The sequence below is a fragment of the Lissotriton helveticus genome, chromosome 5_1 (assembly GCF_964261635.1).
Source record: "Lissotriton helveticus chromosome 5_1, aLisHel1.1, whole genome shotgun sequence".
NCBI classification, from domain to species: Eukaryota; Metazoa; Chordata; class Amphibia; order Caudata; family Salamandridae; genus Lissotriton; species Lissotriton helveticus.
Window position 1 is genome coordinate 1651511553 of NC_136065.1, and position 6506 is coordinate 1651518058.

General features: G+C 56.5%; 2 non-coding genes across 2 annotated transcripts; one reads left to right on the forward strand and one right to left on the reverse strand.

Annotated features, from left to right (window-relative positions):
• Window positions 1-3880: 3880 nt before the first annotated feature.
• On the reverse strand, window positions 3881-3975 carry TRNAI-UAU (transfer RNA isoleucine (anticodon UAU)). Its single transcript has 2 exons — window positions 3938-3975; window positions 3881-3916 (listed from the first exon to the last, which is right to left on the reverse strand). It is a non-coding gene; the product is annotated as a tRNA-Ile (tRNA).
• A 292-nt stretch (window positions 3976-4267) lies between these two features.
• TRNAS-GCU (transfer RNA serine (anticodon GCU)) lies at window positions 4268-4349 on the forward strand. The gene has a single exon. It is a non-coding gene; the product is annotated as a tRNA-Ser (tRNA).
• Window positions 4350-6506: the final 2157 nt, after the last annotated feature.

The following is a 6506-nucleotide window of genomic DNA, read 5'->3' on the forward strand; positions in this document are numbered from 1 at the left end:
AACCAGGAGAAGATATGAGGCCCAACTAACAACCGTCCGAGCAGTAATACAGGCCTTGGGAGCAGCAACTTTGAGTTCAAGGGAACAAGTGGAGGGTTTTGTAGTTTGGGCTAGGGAGACGGGCAAGTCCCACTCTTGGGTGTCCAGCCACCTGGCGGCGCTCAAACACGAGACACGGTTAAATGGCGAGCAGGACACAACTGGTGAGTTCAGGATAAGGGCCGCACTTAAGGGGTGGGCCCGGGACGAGGTCAGGTCCCCTGACAAGAGAGCAGGGATAGAGTTCCCCGCCCTACAGCGCATGGTTGACGCGCTGCCGTCTGTAACACATTCAGCTTTTGAGACGCAACTTTTTGCAACAGCCTTCTGTTTGGCGTTTTTTGGTGCCTTCCGGGCCAGCGAGCTGGTGGCGAAATCAAAGTTGGACAAGTCTGGGAGGGCGCTAGATATGATAGACGTTTGTGCCAGGGACTCATTAGTTCTGTGGTTGCGCAAGTCCAAAACGGATCAGGCTGGCAAAGGTGTTGCCATAACATTGCATGCATTCGAGGACCCCAGATACTGCCCAGTCACCTTGGTTAGGGATTACTTGAAAATAAGGCCCTTGCTAGCGGGCGCCTTCTTAATTCACGCTGATGGTACGCCATTAACACAGTTCCAATTCCAGCGAGTGATGGCAAAGGTGTTGGTCAAAGCAGGCTTGTCGCAGACTGAGGGTGATAAAATTTTTTCAAGCCATTCGTTCAGAATAGGGGCAGCCACGGCCGCATTTAGGGCTGGGTTGGGCGAAGAAGGGGTCAAAAGGGTGGGGAGGTGGTCCTCCTCTTGTTACCAGCGATATGTTCGCCCTTGAAGATGCGGGATGCTTGCTAGAGAACTCAGGGCGGGGGTCAACAAGGCCCTGCGAAGAAAATATTCAGTGGTACAGTTAAATGCTCAGTTACAATTATGTTTGTTTTGTGCAGTATTCAGTTATAAAGAACGGATTAATGCCAACAATGGTACAGTCAAGTTAAGTTTGCTTGTGTGCAGTGTTCAGTTATAAATAAAAGGTTAATGCCAACGGTGTCCTTTCTTGCAGCCGACTGTTGCGTATGGGTGATGGGCCATTCGTATGTTACCAGGCTTGAACAGTGGGCGTCATACAGGAAATGGGATGCGACCTTAGCAAGGACACGAATTTTATGGCTGGGTTGCCCGGGTATGAGATGGGGCCAGCTGAGGCGCAGGATCGACCAATGTTTGGCAGCGCAGGGGGGGCCTCCCAACATCCTCATCATCCACTTGGGCGGGAATGATCTGGTGACAATGGGGAGGAGAGCTTTGTTAGAGGCAATGCAGAGGGACACAATTGCGATAACGAACAAATTGGGTGCCACTGAACTAATATGGTCGGAGATCGTTCCACGGAGGGCTTGGAAGGGAGCGCGGTCAGCTGTTGCCCTGGAGCAGGGCAGGAAGAGGGTAAACAGGGCCATGCAGAAATTCATGGAAAGGAGAGGCCTGGGGTTCATCAGGCATGCATTAATTCAGGAAAGGACTGTGGGTTATTACGAAAAGGACGGGGTGCACTTGTCTGGGCTGGGCATGGATGTCTTCCTTTTGGACTTGGAAGAGTGCCTAACAGCAGCAGGGTGCCAGTGACCTGGCTGACAGGTACCAATGCAGCAAGGCACAGTAAGATACAAGTGATGAAAACAGGAGGAAAAGTAAAAGGTGGTGGGGGGGCTCTGTCATCGACGGGGGCCTCCTCCAGAGCTGTTGCGGAGTACAGGGCGATCTGGAGGCAGATGGACAGTAGGGGTACCTCTGCGGCAGAAGGACACAGTCAATACCTCTGCCTGGCACAGTAGGGGTGCCTGAGCCAAGAACCTGGAGCCGAGGGGGTTCCAGCGAACAGCGTCGGCGCCCCGTTAGTCCTTCGGGCGGTCGGGGGGCCTGAACCGACCGGGGGTGTGCCTCATCGCTCCGCCCTGACAGGGGGGGCGGGAGTGAACAAAAGAAAGTGATAAGGGACTGCACCGTCAGAGCATCGACTCGCCGTGCAAGAATGGCTCGTTAGGCATGCGGGACAGCGAGGGGCTGCCGCATTGGATCGCCCGTAAGATGACCCACCTTATTTCCACTTGTTGTGCAAAATAAACCTGCACCACTGCTTTCCCACTGATTTGTCTCATGGTTTCCTTGGTATGTGAGTTTATGGGGCGCAGAGGGGAGTAAGTGCTGGGAGTGTGGGCACTATGCCGCTGGCCGCGCGACGCGAAGGGGAGCTAAGCGAAGACAGCATCTTAGTCCCACATTCCGCGCGCACGCCAGCTCTGGCCCGCCCCCTTCCATGCTTGTCCTATGGGCGCGGGCTGCCAGGTGCGAGGGGCGGCCCCTAAGGGGTTTAAATCTAGCGCGGCAGCGAGGCTCGGCCTTTCCTGCCGTCGCGTTTCTGGCTGCTCTGCGCTGTTCCCTCCCTGACCCAGACCCAGCGGCAGAGCGGCAGGCAGGCATGTTTGGAACTGTTAGTGGTCTAATTTTGTGTTGCAGGCGGAGTCACAGGGCGATCTGGAGGCAGATGGACAGTAGGGGTACCTCTGCGGCAGAAGGACACAGTCAATACCTCTGCCTGGCACAGTAGGGGTGCCTGAGCCAAGAACCTGGAGCCGAGGGGGTTCCAGCGAACAGCGTCGGCGCCCCGTTAGTCCTTCGGGCGGTCGGGGGGCCTGAACCGACCGGGGGTGTGCCTCATCGCTCCGCCCTGACAGGGGGGGCGGGAGTGAACGAAAGAAAGTGATAAGGGACTGCACCGTCAGAGCATCGACTCGCCGTGCAAGAATGGCTCGTTAGGCATGCGGGACAGCGAGGGGCTGCCGCATTGGATCGCCCGTAAGATGACCCACCTTATTTCCACTTGTTGTGCAAAATAAACCTGCACCACTGCTTTCCCACTAATTTGTCTCATGGTTTCCTTGGTATGTGAGTTTATGGGGCGCAGAGGGGAGTAAGCGCTGGGAGTGTGGGCACTATGACCTCTGTTCCGACTGAGTCTGCATCCACAGAAAGGATGAAATAAGGATCTAGAAATTTCACCAAGGAGATGTGAACTTCATCCCCCTTAAAATACTTTTCCTCCCAGATGCCCCGGCTCTTAGTCAAATGAGGTTAATCTTCAAAACCCCACCCCCACTAACCATAAATAAAACACTCAAGTAATGAACTTTACGAAAAATTGAACTATGAATGATTAAAATTCTTTTTCGAACATTTGGAATCTCATTTGTTGGGAACCCTAAGGAGTGCCCTACTTACAGGGATGTCGCCATGATCTCATGATGAGGAAAAGAGAACATGGACCACATTCACAAGTTAGAGAAATAAATGTAATAGGTTGAATGGTTTTAAAAAGTTAACTTTGAGCACGAATTGTGTTTTTTAAACTGCAAAGAATTAAAAAATCAATGTGGGATTGGAGGCACAATCTGAGCAGAAAGCACCATAAGCTGCTATGGTGCAACTCTTATGTTGACTAGAAACATTAATATGATGACGCTCTTCTTTTGATATGTCTTTCAGTTAAATTGTATTGTAAGTAGCTGATACAGCACTGTTTGCAGCTCCTCAGTATATGGTTATCCCGTGACAACAATGTTTTCATCATATTTATTATTCTACAAATGTATTTTTAAATGCACTGATGTGGTGTTTGCATGCTATGCAAGACGGAACATCATGGAATGTTTATAAGGAGCATCGAATTGGATTGTGATATTTGCACCTGGAAGAGTCGGACACGCAGATCCTGAAAAGAAGTAAAGACTCTCTAGCAAGGGCCGTCTTTACCCTGAGTTTAATCTTTACTTTTAGTGAAATGGTTTATGAAAATCCAGTAAGCTGCTCCAGGTGAGGCTCGAACTCACAACCGCGGCATGCCTCAATGCAAGTACTGCTGTATAAGTACCGCGCGCTAACCGATTGCGCCACTGGAGCTCACTGTTCTCATATCTCCCCAGTTGAGCTATCTAGAGCTGACCAAGTAGATACAGGCACTGCTCCCTTATTCACTGTGCAAGATCGAATCACATGCTAGCATGTTATCATGACTATTAAAAACTACAGTCCTAATGGAACAGATTTGATAATTCTGCTATATCATGTGCTCTGTCTATTGAACACCACATACATTTGCCAGTTCTGACACAGTCTAGGAGAAACTTATGATGATTTGTAATTAGCACATAGTAAGAATTTCCTAAAAAATGAAACATAGTCACCTAAGGCAGACGAGGTGGCCGAGTGGTTAAGGCAATGAACTGCTAATCCATTGTGCTCTGCACGCGTGGGCTCGAATCCCACCTTCGTCGGAACGCCATCAGACACTCTTTTGAAGAGCGCGTAGTAACCCTCGAGCATCCCAGAGATCAGGGTTCGATCCCCGGCACCGGCCGCAGATTAGCCCAGCACCACGTGACTCAGGGAAATAGCTGGCGCCGCGGCTAGGGAGGCTGACTCCGGAATCTGGAGATCAGGGTTCGATCCCCGGCACCGGCGGCAGATTAGCCCAGCACCAGGTGAATCTGGGAAATAGCTGGCGCCGCGGCTAGGGCGGCTGACTCCGGCTGGAGATTTTTTTATTTAAGGTTTTTGTAGAGCGCGTAGTAACCCTCGAGCATCCCAGAGATCAGGGTTCGATCCCCGGCACCGGCCGCAGATTAGCCCAGCACCATGTGACTCTGGGCAATAGCTTGCTTAATCTTCCCGACGGCCCCTAGCGCCTAGAGACCCTTACGGGTGATTGTGCGCCTTACAAATGTAGATTATTATTATCATTATTATTTGGGCCGATTCCGATCCGGTTCGTAAAAGCACATCTGCCCGAATCTGTCGGACAACCACGTACGCCCGGGAGAGGACTGCCCGGGACCCGTGGAGCCCGTCCTGGTCACTCTGACCTGCCATCGGCCTGGAGAAGGGAGCGCCGGACGCCCGGGGGGAGGACTGCCCGGGACCCGTGGAGCCCGTCCTGGGCACTCTGACCTGCCGTCGGCCCGGGGAAGGGAGCCCCGGACGCCCGGGGGGAGGACTGCCCGGGACCCATGGAGCCCGTCCTGGGCACTCTGACCTGCCGACGGCCCGCGGAAGGGAGCCCCGGACGCCCGGGGGAGGACTGCCCGGGACCCGTGAAACTCGTCCTGGGCACTCTGACATGCCGCTGACCCGGGGAAGGGAACCCCGGACGCCCGGGAACCGTGGAGCCCGTCCTGGGCACTCTGACAAGCCGTCGGACCGGGGAAGGGAGCCCCGGACGCCCGGGACCCGTGGAGCCTGTCCTGGGAACTCCGGCATGCCGTTGGCCCGGGGAAGGGAGTCCCAGATACCCGGGACCCGTGGAGCCCGTCATGGGCACTCTGACAAGCCGGTGTCCCGGGGAAGGGAGCCCCGGACGCCCGGGACTCGTGGAGCCCGTCCTGGGCACTCTGGCATGCCGTTGGCCTGGGGAAGGGAGCCCCGGACGCCTGGGGGGGGAGGACTGCCAGGGACCCGTGGAGCCCGTCCTGGGCACTTTGACCTGCCGTTGGCCTGGAGATGGAAGCCCCGGATGCCTGGGGGAGGACTGCCCGGGACCCATGGAGCCCGTCCCGGGTACTTTGCCATGCTGTTGGCCTCCTGGAGATGGGTGCCCCGGACGCCCGGGGGAGGACTGCCCGGGACGTATGGAGCCCGTCCCGGGCACTTTTGCATGCCGTCGGCAGGGATGGAGCCCCGGACGCCCGGGGGACGACTGCCCAAGAGCCATGGAGCCCGTGCTGGGCAATTTGACAAGCCGTTGGCCTGGAGGAAGGAAGCCCGGGTGGCCTAGGGAGGTGTTACCCAGGCATAGCCCATCTGGTCCCCCTAGCAGAGAACCACCAGCCTTGGAGGGGTGTCCGGGCGTACCCTGTCCCTAGTAATCCGGAGGGAAATTACCTGACTTTCTTGCAATCTGTGCACACGAGGTGACAGAGGGGACCCAAGGCGCGAAAGTAGCCGACCTCCTGGAGCCCTCGCTGGGATCCGGGAGGCGAATGGCACCTCATCATGACTTCCAGGGCGACCAGATGGCCGAGGCGAGAGGGGCGACCAGATGGCCGGGACCAAAATGACGCCAATCTGCCTGCCCCGGAGCTGCAGGGCTCTGGGGCTGCAGGGTTCCGGGGGCTGCAGAGCTGCAGGTCTCTGGGGCTGCAGGGCTCCGGGGCTTCAGGCCTCCCCGGGCCCTGATGGACCCTCCGTCCCGGGCGCCTCCGACCCCCGGCCGGCTTGCAGGACGGAGGGGGGATTCCCGCACCACTGGGCCCTGCCGGACGGGGCTCAAGCCCCGGGCCCGGTCCCCGGCCCCAGTCCCGGCTTTCCGAACCCTAGGCCGGGCCGGGGAGAGCCTCCCCTGGGCCCCCGGTGGACCCTCCGTCCCGGGCGCCCCGGACCCCCGGCCGGATTGCTGGACGGAGGGGTACCAGCACCCTCGGGGCCTGGCCAGATGG